Source organism: Prionailurus viverrinus, chromosome D3 (assembly GCF_022837055.1).
Source record: "Prionailurus viverrinus isolate Anna chromosome D3, UM_Priviv_1.0, whole genome shotgun sequence".
NCBI lineage: Eukaryota > Metazoa > Chordata > Mammalia > Carnivora > Felidae > Prionailurus > Prionailurus viverrinus.
The window spans coordinates 2,148,950-2,163,851 of NC_062572.1; the positions used below are offsets into that span (position 1 = coordinate 2,148,950).

At 56.9% G+C, this 14,902-nt stretch overlaps 1 protein-coding gene across 1 annotated transcript in view; it reads left to right on the plus strand.

Annotated features, from left to right (window-relative positions):
• Positions 1-515: 515 nt before the first annotated feature.
• RIMBP2 (RIMS binding protein 2) overlaps positions 516-14,902 on the plus strand; it is a 142,618-nt gene continuing 128,231 nt past the window's right edge. The window contains 1 exon segment of the mRNA XM_047828669.1: positions 516-632. The gene's annotated coding sequence lies outside the window, so the exon portion shown is untranslated.

Below are 14,902 nucleotides of genomic sequence, written 5' to 3' on the forward strand. Positions count from 1 at the left end.
CAGTGGGCTGTGTCACAATGTCAGAGCCCCAATCCTTCCCAGAAGGCGACTTGAGAACGGCATTCCTGAGCAGGCCCGTCCCTCCCCCACAGCCCGACTGAGCTGGGCTGGGGTGTGGCCGGGGCCCCCCGTAATTCCAACGTGCAGGCGAGTCTGGGGTGTCCACAGGGAGGACATTTCTTCACGGAGACGACAGAGCCTCGTGGGCTCAGACCAGACTCACCTTCCCTCTGGAGCGCCCATCCACCCCTGTCCCAGCCTGCTCTCTCCCAGACCTTCCCCCCACCCCGGGCCTTCCCTCCCCTTTGGGGGCCCCGGGTTGAGATCCGCTGCTTTGAATGGTCTCCACTTCAGTGTCCCTGCTGATAAAACAGGGTGAACCATGCATAACCGTGTATATGCCCACCACAGCCTGGCACAGAGCACGTGTTCAGTAAAGGCTGCCTGTTGTTAGTATTAGCTCACGGACGAATTTGGTCCCTGGGACTGTTTCATTTCAGATCGGTGGTGAGACGAACGCGGTCCCCTGCACGGAGCTGGGCGTGAGCACCTGTGTAACCGATCTGAACAACACGTGCTGTCACATTCCTTCTCCAGACCTCACAGCAAAACAAGTTCCAGATGGACTAAAGGTCTGATGCTACAAAATAAATCTCTAAACCTATAAAAATGCTGGAAGACTTCGCAGGGACTTTTTCCAGAGAGGAGAGTGGGTGCTGTCTGCATGTTTTGTAACAGGAGGAGAGTTGCCGGGGGGCGGGGGGGGGGCGCTCGGTGCCGTTCGTGGGCCCTCTGTCGCGTGCAGGCAGGACGGGAGACCACGCGGGTCTGACTTCCCAAAGTCCCTGGGAGGCGGATTGTAGAGCCGTGAAAGAAGGGGCCGCAGGCTACGGCAGAGCAGGGAGCGCCCGCTGGTAGGAGGGCTGGTTTGTGGGGTGGGGCGGGGGGTGCGGTCGGTGGGGCCCAGTAAATGCAGGGCGGGGGCACAGAGGGTGTTTTGGGGGGAAGCAGCTCCCGCAGAGGCAGGAGCTCCGGGAAGGGGGGGAGGTTCGTGTTGTTTCCCAACAGGGAGGGCCCCCCTCAGTCCCAGGCGAAGCAGGGCGGTGGGCAGGGGCCCGCTGGAGCGCATGGTAGGGGTCGGGGAGCTGGGTGGTTAACGCGTGCCCCGTCGCGTCCCGGACCATCGGGAAGGACTTGCCTATGAACAAGGGGCTGAATTCAACGCACAGCTTGCCCTGGTCTCGGGGCCGAGGCTTTCCTCCAGCTGACATTTCAGAGGACCCTCGTTGGGGCAGCTGGGGAACTTTGTTTGCAGAAAGAAACCTGATTCCTTGAAGCGTAAATGAGGGCTTTTCACCGGGAGCTTTCTTTTTAAAACACCAGCCTGTTCCTACTCGTTTTAGCAGAAAGCAACGCAAAACAGAGCAAAGAAGTGTGTGCTTGTAGGCTTGTGAAGGTGCGTGTGAGTCCGCCTCACCTTGCTGGGGTTGATGGGGTTGGTGACCCCCGCCAGGGACTTCCTGAGAGGGATCGTGTGTTTCACGGCTCCGGTCGTTGACGGTGGCTGAACAGCACGGTACAGTTGCTGGGGACGAGGACATTGCTTTTCCGTCACTGGTGAGCAAGTGTGAGCTCCGTAGGTCACCGACCTTCTCAGGGAGGGCGTAGGACTCAAGGCCAGTCTGCACAGTGTTGAGCCCAGGTCGCTCTGCACAAAAGTCGGAGGAGATTCATTTCAGACGAGTCCCCGATCCCTTCGTGGCAAATGCCCCCTGGGGCTTGCAGGTACCAGAGACGAATTTTAATCGTGTTTGGGATGCCCGTGTCATCAAAGTGTACACGGTATTGAGTATCTTCTGAGGGCTCAACCAAGCGGTCGCCTTGGAGGACGCTGGGTGCGGGGTGTGGGGGGGGGGGAGCCGTTGTCCTTGGTGCTAACGGTTTCGTTTGGGAACGAAACAAGACATCCATATGTTAAACAGGTGACAGAATAAAATGGTGTGTGTACCAGGTGCGGCTATGGACGTGGCCCCAGACACTCTGGGTGACATTCGGTCACATGGCGTCTAGTCTCCCGCAACCTTTCCGTTTCTGAAAATGGGGGCGTCTGGGGTGGGTGCTGACGCGTCTGTACAGGGTCCCTCTCCCTGTGGCTCTTGTGTGAGGGGAGGTCCCGGGTGCAGGGACTGGGGTGGAATAAGGTTAGCTGAGATTGACCTGAGGTGTAGCTGGTGTGTGTGTTTCTGGTCACCGTTTAGAGTCCAAGATTCCCCATTTCAGTGCTGTGAGAGCCCATCTCCTTGAGGTGGGTTTGTTTGCAGAAGCGTTAAAAGCAAGTGACTCGATTTGGATGAAAACCACTTTCATATGAACGGAGTAGATGATATGTGTCTGTGGCACAGGGGGTGAAGGGGAACCTTCACCGGAGCTCGGGGCACGAGGAGGGACTGGAGGCTCAGCGGGGACAGGAGGGCTTCCTGGAGGAGGTGGGGCTCGTGCTGGGTTTTGAAGCTTGCAGAGGCGAGAAGGGGGGGGGGGAGGCATTTCAGACGGGATGGGGGCGGAGCGGGTGTGGAGGCTTGAGACCCCGGGGCCGTGCCAGTGCGTTCCGCGGGCACCGCCGACGGGAGGCCCTGGCCGGTCGCGTGTGGGATCACCCATGGCGCGCTGCGATCCACGTGGGCAGCCGCCAGCCCTCCAGGTGTGAGACACTGTAGGGCACCAGTGCCCCCGACCCTTCCCCGTCTTAATTTACGAATTCCCCTCAGGGCCAGACGGGGTTGTGAAAAATAACGATTTTGGAAGAGACAGGCTAATTGCATATTCCCCGGCTGAAAGCGCTCGTGGTCATTTTAATAACTACTTTCCCGATACTTTTAAGCGACTGAAACACATCTCACAAAGAGTGAGGAAATCAATAGCAGAAAAACAATTAGCCGCGCCCACACTCTTTACCGTGGTCCGTTTCCTCTCGGTCTTTTTTTTTTTAGTATGAAATTTATCGTCAAGTTGGTTTCTGTGCAACACCCAGTGCTCGTCCCAGCAGGTGCCCTCCTCCCCCCTCTCCTCTCGGTCTTTTCTTACTGACATGGGTTTTGTGATGTCAGGCCTTGCAGACTCACAGGCCTGCGGGGGCCGGGTGGTAACGAGCAGCCCGGGCAGTGCTGGCGGGACAGGGGGAGAGGGGCCCGCTGGGGCCGCCACGGGACTCGGCTGGCCTGGTGTCGCTGCATCTCCTTAACCCGAGGGTGTGGACCCAGCTCCAGCGACAGGGTGGGTCATCCTCCCAGGTCGCCTGGCCCGTCCCGACCAGGTGGGCCGAACGCAGGGCTGGGCCTCCCTTCGCTGCCCTGTGTTCGTTGTTGTCCTCAGGCTGCTGTGTGGCCCGTCCACACCCAGCCGTGGTTTTTAGGCTGTTTCGACAAGAGGCTCTTGGCCCCCCCGGGGCTCCGCGCCTCCCCTCACTGGGATGGAAACAGGCCATCCCGCCATCTCCCTCCTGGCGTGAGTCGTTCAGGACGCGGGGCCACCAGACAGCCCCGCATATGGTGGTGCACACATATGCCTCTTGGCTCCCGGGCCGGACTCCCACATGTGGCTCTGGGACGTCACTCCCGCCCTGCCAGCTCTCTCTTAATCCCCAGCTCGCTCTGTTTTCCAGGCCCAGTGAGACGAAGGCTTGCCCACCACTTGGCAAGGACGCAGGAACAGTTTGGTTCGATTCTCTTTTTTGGGCGATGGCTGCGGTCCTGGATATGAGCAAGCGTGCAGGCACGTGCACACGCGGGGACCGTCTGCTGCCTCTGGAGGACGCGCCTCCCCGGGGTGCTGCTCAGGGCGGAGGCACCGGCCGCTGGGCTGCACTGGAGGCGGGCTGCTGGGGGCTCGGGGGGGGGTCGTGGGCCACCCTGCTGGGCCCCCAGACACAGGAGCCCGGTTCGCCTCTCAGGCAGGGCGGAGCCCAGGAAATGCTCGTGTCCCTGGACCTGAAACCATGTTATCCTCTCCTGCTGCCTTGCCTTTCTTTTCTTTGTTTACCCTCTGACTACTGCCGGCTTCCAGTGGAAGGCATTCCTGGAAAGATAATAGTAACTGTTACACATAAATACATACAGTGCAGCATTGTTTGTAACAGTGAGAAAACAAAACCGCACCTGGAAACATCTTGGGTTTTTATTGATAGAGGATGTGGCTGTACCTTGACCGAAACTTCACACGCGTGTTGTTGCGACTTCGGGGTAGTAGAAATCTCAGGCTGGAAAGCTGAGATCACACTGCAGGAACAGGTGTTTCCCGATCTCGGCGGCTGATCTCCTGCTCAAGCTGCACGGCCGTCCTGGGTTCGCAGCGCTCTCTGCTCCCTGCGGCACCTCGGGGCCCGGCAGGTCTGGTAACCGGCCGCCGACGCTTGCCGGCTGCCTCGCCGGAGGCGTGTGAGTGTGGAGCACCAGCCATGAAGTCCTCGGGCCCAGAGGTGCCTCTGCTCGCAGCTCATTGGTCAGAGCTGGTCACACGCTGCCACCGGATGCAGGAACCTGGGCGGGTGTGTGTGTACGTGTGTGGGTGTCAGTCTTCCCTGTGAGTGGGAGGAGCGGAGAGCCAGTCCCCGTGCGTGGCGTGGCTGAGAGAGGGCCGTGCCCGTTCCCAGGAAGTGGCATCAGAATGATGCGGGAGGCCTGCGTGTCGGGTGGGGCGGCCCCCGGGTGTCCTTCCTAGCATCCAGGCGGGAAGCCACAGGCCACACCCTGCGTGTGCCCAGGCGTGTCCCTCCCCACGCGCCACAGATGGTGCAGCCCACGAGCCTCTGTGTCCCCACAGAGGGAATGCTCCTCTGGGAATGTGCAGCTGTCTGTGGGCTGCAGCTTAGACCCCCGCGGTCTGGCCTCCGAGGGCACACCTGCGAGGAGCGTCCCAGGCGGAGAGGCACAGACGTCCTCACGCGCACACACTCAGAATGGTGTTTGTGCAAAAGATACGGTGACAGAGCAGAAATTCCGTTAAAGGAAATACTTTGCCGCGGAAGCCCCTTCTCTCTCTGGGAGCAGAACGGATGTGCCCCGGGCGCTCTCGCGTGAGGATTTTCTGACGCTGACTGGGGCCGAGGGTGTCCCCCTCCCCGTCTGCGTTTCTGGGTGTGGGTGGCTCTCCCGCGTGGCGCGTTCCCTCGGGGGACGCGGGGCAGAGGCGTGCGTGTGACGGCCGCCCGCCGGGGCCGCGCCTCGAGCTGGTCTCTCTACGGCCTGAAACCATGTGCTGTGCGTGACGGGATTTTATGTTAAACTTTCTGACGGAGGTTTTTAGACCTCATTTTGGCGATTTCCTTGTTAGCTGGTTACGTTTCACTAGAAATCCTCTCGAAGGGAGAAAGATGATAGCCCGGCCGTGTTGCACAAGCACCACCTCAGTGGGAGGAAAATCCACGTGAAGGAAAATTCGTGAGGAGGCCGCAGCCCCAGCGGCTTAGCTCCCTGCTTGCGCCTTTTAATTCCCTCCAGGAACAGCAGCCCCGCTTCCTCTGGGACGTCTGAATCCCGTCCTGGGCCTGCAGGGGCGTGGGCGTGGCTGGAGTTAGAGCCGAGAGGGAGTGCGCGTGTGCGTGGGGGGTCTCTGCACGGGACAGTTGGCCCTGAGGCCTGGAGCGGCCGCGGGAGGCGTCAGCACCACTCACGTCTCAGAGGCCTGTGGGCTCGAGGAGCCGCCTGGACCTCCCTGCCCGTTCTCGCTGCTTGAGCCCCCTCCGCACCGCGAGGCCCCCTCACGCCTTGGCCAGGGAGCCGGGAGGACACGGGTCGGGACCCAGATCCTCAGGGTCAGGCACCGGTCTGTGGCTCGTGCCCTGGGCTCACCTGCGTCACCTGTGGACATCACACGTGTGCACGCACGGGCCTCTGCGTGATCCTACTGATGAGAAAGAACAGTGATTAAAAATGGTTTTTAGTATTAACTTAGAGAGAGAGAGAGAGAACAGGGAGAGGGGAAGAGGGAGAGAGAGAATCCCAAGCAGGTTCCGCACTCAGCAGAGACCCCCACGGGGCTCGATCCCACGACCCCGGGATCATGACCTGAGCTGAATTAAGAGTCAGACACTTTACTGGATTGAGCCACCCAGGGGCCCAATAAAGGACGTTTTAAATTATTTCTTTACACATTTTATTTATTTATTTATTTATTTTTGAGAGAGAGACAGAGCACAAGTGGGGGAGGGGCAGAGAGAAGAAGACACAGAATCCGAAGCAGGCTCCAGACTCCGAGCTGTCAGCACAGAGCCCCATGTGGGGCTCGAACCCACGAACCGTGAGGTCATGACCTGAGCCAAAGTCAGATGCTCAACCGACTCAGCCACCCAGGCGCCCCTATTATTATATATATATATATATATATTTTTTTTTTTAAACATTTTTTTTAAGTTTTATTTACTTTTGAGACAGAGCGTGAGCAGAGGAGGGGCAGAGAGAGAGGGAGACACAGAATCCGAAGCAGGCTCCAGGCGCTGAGCTGTCAGCACAGAGCCCGAAGCGGGGCCCAAACTCAGGAACTGTGAGATCATGACCTGAGCCGAAGTCGGACGCTCAACCAACTGAGCCACCCATGTGCCCCAAGAACATTTTTAAATACAGGAGCGTAGTAACTTCTGACCCTGCCCCAATCAACCTATATATTCATATTTTAATGATTTATATATTACAAAATAATAAAGTTATATAGTATGTGTTACAAGAACAGATATTTTTATACGTGTATATTTGTTATGATTTGCTTTTCCTGACGAGGCCGTGGCCCCGAGCACCCAAGTTGCCGTCTGGCTGGCCCTCGGGTGCTGGTCCTCACCTCGTGTCTGAGAGGCGCTGAGTGGCCACGGGAGCCCATGTGCACGGCCAAGGTGCAGCGGCAGGTGTATTTCCTGCCCCGGGGCTTCTACACCACCCTCCCGGTCCCGCCCGCTCCCCCCTCCCTTCTGATTGCCCCAGGTTCACAGACAGGCCGCTGGCCGCTCTCCCGGCCTGTGGAAGTGACCACAGTCGATTTTCACTTCAGGCAGTGTTTTTGTTCTCCGTCTCTGCCACACGTTCAGCCCCAGGCTGCACAAAGGCGGGGGCTCGGCCTGTTTGCCCCCACGTTTGGTTCCCGGTGAGTCTGACGGTGGCCGGCACCCAGTGGGCACTCAGCAAGTGTTTGCCGAGTGGATCATCACCTTTTCTCCGGACTTGACCACACCCGTCTGCTATTTGCTGCTACTGCTCCCACGTAACCGCTGTGGCCGCCAGCACGTGGTCATCGCTGCCCCACGCGCTCAGGGGCGAGCCGCCCGGCCCAGCGCCGCCCGTCGCCTCGCGAGGTCTCACGACGCCAGTGGTGGGGACTGTCAGGGCAGATACAAGGACGTGGGCGCTCAGACGGGCTTCCGAGGCCCCTCCTGGGACGACAGCGGGAGCTGGCTCCTTGGTGGAGCCTCTCACGAATCGGGGGGTCCCGGCCCCCCACGCACAGCCTTACGCTGCATCGCGGCCCCCGCTGCCATCCTTCAGGTGCTGACACGCCAACCTTTCTCTCCTTCCCCGTGTTCATGCCAATGGGAGGCTTAAGACGTCAAGTTTTAGTGAGTCACACGTGGGGGACGGACAGGAGGTGTCCCATGCCTTCCCTCCCACAGCATCCGTAATTGTAGGAGCGACCGAGAGGCGTCATTTTGAGGCGAACAGAGCGGCGGTCCTTTCCTGTTCAGTTGTGCCCCAAGTGGATTTATGTGGCGAGACTGGCATTCTTTGAGGTCGTTACTTATAGAGATGCTTCCGTCGATGCCTTCTGAACGCCAGCCATGCGCGGTCTACACAGATTGGATTTCTGTGCAGCTGGGAACCAGGCCTGCAGGTTCTGTGGCCTGGCCGTGGCTCGTTCAGGAGAGTGGACGGAACGGGGCGGGCTTTGTGCAGAACAAGGATTTAGTCTGTTAGGCGGCCGAGGGGCTAAGGTGACAGACGTCCCCTCCCCTGCGGGAGCGCCCTTGCAGTGGCCTCTTTGTGTGTTGGGTTCCTGATCCCGACCGCCTGTCCCTGTTCCCAGTGGTTCTCCGTCTGCGTGAGGTGTCCCGCCCGGACCTGCGGTCAGAGATGTACAGGGACACCTGCCCGAGCTGCTCGGTGCCGGCCGCTGGCAGGGGGATGGACACCGGTGGTTCCCGTCGCCCATCAGCAGCTCAGGGGTTGGGGCTGGCGGTGCAGGGAGGGATATATGCACTTTAGAAACCAACCCTAGGGATTTCTACAGTTTTTCTCATTGGATGACACCCTCCTGTCCAGAAGTAGATTTTACCCCTCTGTAAACACCTGTATGATATTCGGGATGATCTGCCCGCCTTGTAGGATCTCGCTGAAAGAAAGAGGTCGCGAAAGAGCATGCATCAAATCATTTTATACATTAAAAAAATTTTTTTTAACGTTTATTTTTGACACAGAGAGAGACAGAGCATGAATGGGGGAGGGTCAGAGAGAGTGGGAGACACAGAATCCGAAACAGGCTCCGGGCTCTGAGCCATCAGCACAGAGCCCAATGCAGGGCTCGAACTCATGGACCGTGAGATCATGACCTGAGCTGAAGTTGGACGTTTAACCGACTGAGCCACCCAGGCGCCCCTACGTTTCTTGATTTAAGTATATTTATTTATCTTTGAGAGAGACACGGTGTCAGAGGGGGAGGGGCAGAGGGAGAGAGAGAGAGAGAGAGAGAGAGAGAGAGAGAGAGAGAGAGAGAACGAACCCCAAGCAGGCTCCACACTGTCAGCACAGAGCCCCGCACGGGGCTCAGTCTCATGAACTGTGAGATCGAGACCTGAGCTGAAATCAAGCATCAGATGCTTAACCGAATGAGCCCCCCAGGCGCCCCTGCAGTAGATCATTTGCATGGGATTTGACTCTGGGGTTGGAGAACAGAAATGTTTGTTTCCAAGCAAAGTGTTTAGCTGTAAGCACTGGGGAGGGGCAGGTGCACCAAGCCTGAGAGCCTGTGTGTGTGGCAGGTACTCTGAGTGGCCCTGGAGTCTGGCGGGCCGCTGGGCAGTCTCCTCGCTGCTCCCCAGCTTTCCGCAGAGGGCGTGACGTCTTCGCCTGGTATTAGGAATCAGGATCAAAGGGCCGAGTATCTGGTTTCCATTCTCTGGCTCTGGCTCCAGGGTCCTGTGGTCACCATGAGACCCCTCCCACTTGTAGGGGCTGATTTGAGCAGAGACGCCACAGATCCGAGCCTGGCCACCCGATTCGGGCTCCTGGGAATTTACGGTTGAGAACCGAAGGTGTTCAGGAGCTGAAGCGCAAGAATTGCAGCCTTCTGGAAAGTTCTCAAACTCGTCCGGTGAGCCCCTGAGATATCCCGGGTTTCCCCTGTCGCCAGGTTGGCTGCTGAACTCTGCTTCGGCTGTTAGGAGAGGCCCCGCCAGCCTGCAGGGAACTTGCCTGCAGCATAGGATCGCCCACGGCCATTTCTGTTGCCTACAACCCTCAGAGCCTCACCTGACGTGCCAGGCAGGGAGAGCCCGATGTTAGATTTCAGATCCCCGGGAAATCTCCGGGAGGAAACATGACACATGATGGCTCTGTGATGGCTGCTCCCGTCTTTCCTCCTTGACGTGTGGCAGGCGGTGTTGACAAGATAGCTCCGAGGCACCCTCGGAGAGGGTAGGAGAGACTGAGGCTTGTTTGAGAGACCCAGGTGCGTCCCTGGGGCCGAGGCAGGAGACTGAGACCACGCCAGTCCTTCCGCAGAGAGAACGTCACGTGTATACGCAGAACTGCTACTCAGACGGCACAGGGGGTGCCCAATGGTTAGCCCTCCCAGTGCTGGGTTGTCAGGGCCCACACACATGGTGGGTGGGCCCGTGAGCGGGATGCTGGCCACCCCAGGAAGAATGGGGGGGAAATGCACATGGGAGTCAGCTGCAGCCACTGGGCTCTCTGCCCCTTCCCGGTTGTGCCCTGCAGGGACCTGGGTGACAGGAAACTCAAGGGGTGGCCCCTCCCTCCATCCTTCCCGTGCCCTAGTGTCCCCCCTGGCAGAGTCAGAGAGGGGGCCGAGGACAGACTGGGGGGGGGGGGTTTGGGTAAGAGGTGATATCCCCCCCCCACCAGGGGACATCGGAAGACCAATGAGGGGCAGTCACAAAACAGTGACGTTATAGAACCCAATTTATAAGAAACAAGTCGATAAACATTAGCCCATTTAATCGGTAGAAACAGCTGCTGTGGGGCGGTGACCGTCTTCATGCTCTTGTATTTCAGAACCCACGCCTGAAAACCTCACGTCTCAAGCCTGCTTTTTTGTATTTTTAGATCACTACTGTTTTGTATGAATCTGCAGGGAATAATTATACCAATACATTCATTTTTTTTAAAGTTTGTTTATTTATTTTGAGAGAGCTAGAGAGAGAGCGTGAGCTGGGGAGGGTCAGAGAGAGAGGGAGAGAGAGAATCCCAAGCAGCCTCCACGTTGTCAGCACGGAGCCCGATGTGGGACCTGAAAACTCACGAACCGCAAGATCATGACCTGAGTTGAGACCAAGAGTCCGACGCTTAACAAGCTGAATATATGCTTCTGAAATTTTCAGCAGTTTAGATATTTCAAAAGTGCCCTTTGCTCTAGAGAATTTTAGTTTTCCTGGACCATGTTCTGTGTTTCGGGCTTCCCCAGAGGGAACCACTGTTCATATAAGCCGGTTCAGTCTGGCCTCTGCTGTATTTACCAACTTTCTCGCTTGTACTGTCTTTACATCCCTCACTCTCTGCCTTCAGAGAGACTTTATTCTTTTCTGTCCTATCTCTTCACCCACCCAACCACCCACCTCGTGGGTGTGGCCGCAGCTCAGGCCATTCACAGAGGCAACCCTTTCTGTTGATGACGAATTTCTATCGCGTGGTTCTCACCGAGAGCTTTAATAAGACTGCTGGACATGGGGCGTCTGGGGGGCTCAGTCAGTTGAGCGTCCGACTTCGGCTCAGGTCATGATCTCACAGTTCGTGAGTTTGAGCCCCGCTGTGCTGACAGCTCAGAGCCTGGAGCTGCTTCGGATTCTGTGTCTTCCTCTCTCTCTGCTTCTCCCCTGCTCGCACTTTGTCTCTCTGTCTCTCTGTTTCTCTCTCTCAAAAGTAAATAAACATTAAAAAAAAAAAAAGACTGCTGGACAGAAAGTGCATCATCTCCAATGTGGGTTTTCAGATTTTTATCTCTCCTTTTTCAGAGTAAAAACAATATTATCCAAAAGACAATTGAATGTCCCCACTCCCACTTTTCCAGCAAAGTCAGAATGCTGTATGGCTACGACTTGGAAATAAATGGTTTTGATTCACTGACTGTTAATTTTCGCCTTAGCTTTTATGCTGCTGTGTGGACAAGTGTGGCTCCAATACGCTAAAAGATCTGCTGAGTCAGACGCTTAAGGGACTGAGTTACTCAGGCGTCCCCTCATCTCAATGATTAAAAAGTGTTAACAAAGTAAAAGATGTTGCATGTTTCAACGTGAGATGCTTTGGGAAAAAATATAGTGTTAAGAAGGGGGGGGGGTGTGCCTGGGAGGTTTAAAATTTTGTAAAAGAGGGTCAGAGTGGCCTCCGTGAAGGATGAAATTTGAGCAAAAGTCTTGAAGGGCGGGCGAGCGCACTGAGTAGGTATCTGGGGAGGAAGTTCCCGGGGGCGGGGACAGCCAGTGCAAAGGCCCTGAGGTAGGGACCACAGGCTCACTTTGGGAACAGTGAGAGGAGTGCAGCTGCAGCCGGTGAGCTGGGAGAGAAGTAACAGGAAATGAGGAGTCGGATGGATCACATAACGCCTTGGAGGCCTAGGAAGGACTTTGGCTTTTTTTGTATAATTGCAACAGAAAACCATTGCAGGGTTATAAATGCAAGAGGGACATGAGCTGACTTCTGTCTCACAAGGTCCCTCTGGAGACTGAGCCGTGGAGGGAGAGACAGTGGTGTGTGAGCTGGGAACCCCGTCAGCTTGCGTGCAGGGTCACTTAGCCAGCGGTTTGCAATGGCGAGCTGGTGTAAGAAAACATTACAGAAGGGCTCCTGGGGGGCTCAGTCGGTTGAGCGTCCAACTCTTGACTTTGGCTCAGGTCGTGATCTCAGGGTTCGTGGGTTCAAGCCCCGTGCCGGGCTCTTTGCTGACAGTGAGTGCGGAGCCTGCTTGGAATTCTGTCTCTCCCTCTCTCTCTGCCCCTCCCCTGCTTCTCTCAATCTCTCTCAGAATAAATAAACATTAAAAAAGAAAAAAAAAAGAAAACATCGTGGAAAAAAAATAATTGCACGTCAATAAAGCTCTTGCCGCAATAGGGTGTATTTGTTTATCCTTTCAAAGGATGCTGGCATTAAAGTGTGAGTCCATTGGAGTCTCAACCAGGAGTCTCCCTTTTCGAGTTCTCGCACTCATGGCTCGCGGCAACTTCATTACTAACTGGAGACGAAACCCGAACTTTCCCCGTTAACTTCGGATCTGGAAATTCAGCCTCCCTGACATTCAGACGCGCATTTGACCTTCCCTTCCACTTTGTGTTTGGACCAATTTACCTTCCTCACGTTCGAGCTGATTACCGGACTTCGAGGTGGGGACGCCGGCCACCCGAGCGTCTCGTGGGGGAGAGGGGCTCAGCAGGACACGGGAAGGTGTTTCAAATGTCTGGCAACTCATCCGTTTGCGGGAGGAAAAGGTCGACCGGCCGAAAGGACGAGGCAAACAGGAAGTTGATGGGGCGGGCCCTTCGGTGGCCCTCGCACCCAAGACTTTTAAACGGTTCCTGAGAAGGCCTCGTAGACCTAGAACCGATAGCGGGGTAACCGTTTCCCACCAGATACACTCGTTCTCCGTGGCGAGCGTGGGCTCTCGGCGTCTGGCGTGGTCCTCAGCTGGAGAGAAAGAGTAGATCAGTCAAAAGCTGTCTCCCCCAGCCATCAGTCACACCGCGTTATGCTGTCAGAGATTTCTGTTTAGACTTTATTTAATGCACCGTGAGTCACTCCTGCTCAGTCCCCGTCACTCTCCAAGGTGCCCCGCGGAATGCTGACAAGCTGTCAGACACAGACAACTGCTGCAGAGTCGAGGGGACAGTTGGCCGTCTAGGAACATCCATCTTGCTCCCGCCAAACGCAGGCCCGGTGTTGTTTAGGTAGCCACTGCTTTCCCGGTGGCCCGCAGCCAGGGCGCAGCTCCACCGGACTCGGAGACGCCCTCCGCCCTGGGACAGCGTGCCCCGGACGGTGGGTGGGGTGTCCGAGGTCAGGAAAGGCCTACAGGTGGCTTCTGGAAGAGATTTTCCTTTCTCCTGAGCGAGCTTCGAGAGGTCGCCTCCCTCTGGCTTCCCTTGGACGCCATGTGGGCAAGTGGACTGGACGGAGCCCATCTTGATTTCAGATCAGGGCGGGTTTGGGACTCAGGAGAGCAGAGACGCAGGCCTTCAGAGCGTGGGGCCCTGGATCAGGCCGGCCCTGAAGGCCGCCGCATCTCCCACTGCTTGTTAGGTGAGCTCATTTTCCTGTCTGCGTTCAGTTTACCAGAAAAATCACAGCTGGGAGAGACCAGCTCTGGGCCCCGAGAGAGTAGGGGCTCAGGCGTCTGCTCCGGAGGAGAACGTGTTGATCAGGGTCGGGATGGCTTGTACCCTTCGGTCGGATTCCCAGTTCATCCCACCCTGCTGTCTGACCGCCTTGATGCGGGCCCGGGGCGTCCCTACCTGTGTTCAGGTGAGCCCTGGTTGGCGGCAGGAGAGACGTCGGTGAAGATCACAGCATGCCGGGCCCCGGGCCAGCAGGGCCCCCGTCCACCGGCGTCCTGGGGCTGCCGCAGCACAAACTCCTGTGAGCTGCGTGGGTCCAGTTTTCTCTCACGGGGCCCGAGGCTGGAAGGCTGGAAGGCTGGGTCTGGTTGGGTTCCTTCTGGGGTCATGGAGGATTTACCCTTGTTTCTCTCCCGTGTCTGAGGGTCCGCTGGCCGCCCCTAATGTTCCGGGGCTTGTAGAAGCACATCCCGAAATCTGCCTCGTGTCCCTGCCCTTGTGTCTGCACCCACTGTTCCCCCTTTTTTTAATTTATTTTTTTTAATTTTTTTATTTTAACGTTTATTTATTTTTGAGAGAGACAGACAGAGCATGAACGGGGGAGGGTCAGAGAGAGAGAGAGGGAGACACAGAATCTGAAACAGGCTCCAGGCTCCGAGCTGTCAGCACAGAACCCGACGCGGGGCTCGAACTCACGGACCGCGAGATCATGACCTGAGCCGAAGTTGGACGCCGAACCGACTGAGCCACCCAGGCGCCCCCCGCACTGTTCCCCTTTTATGAGACACCAGTCACGTTGGATTCGGGTTTGCCCTACGCCAGTGTGACTTCATCGTAACCGTTACCCCTGCGGGGGCCCTGTTTCCAGGTAATAAGGTCCCATTCTGAGGCTCTGAGGGCTAGTGAGGATTTCAACGTGCGGTTTTTGGGAGGACACCACTCAACCTGGAACACCAGATTCCAAAGAAATTCCAGTCTGTTTTCTTCAGGGGTGGGAAAGCGACGAGAATTTCTGGGCTGTCTGAAAGACTGACGTATCGCGGTCGAGCACTTCTTGCGGACGTAGGGTTACACTTGGTTTAGACGAATGTGATTTATGAGTTGCTCCCCTAACTCGTCAAAGTGGATCACGGAAAAGACAAGTCTGGTAATGGGGACAGTGGCTCTAGATGAGTCCCGGGGTTCTCAAGGTGGGGGTGGGGAGGCTGGCTGTCTAGAGACAGTTTGGTTGCCGCCGCGGGTGGGGGTGGGGTACCGTGCACCGAGTGGAGGAAGACCAGGGATGGTGTGAAAGGTCCTGGGCTGCACCCCACAGTCGCTCCCAGCAGAGACTCACCCAGCCCAGGTGCCAGCAACGCCGAGGTCAAG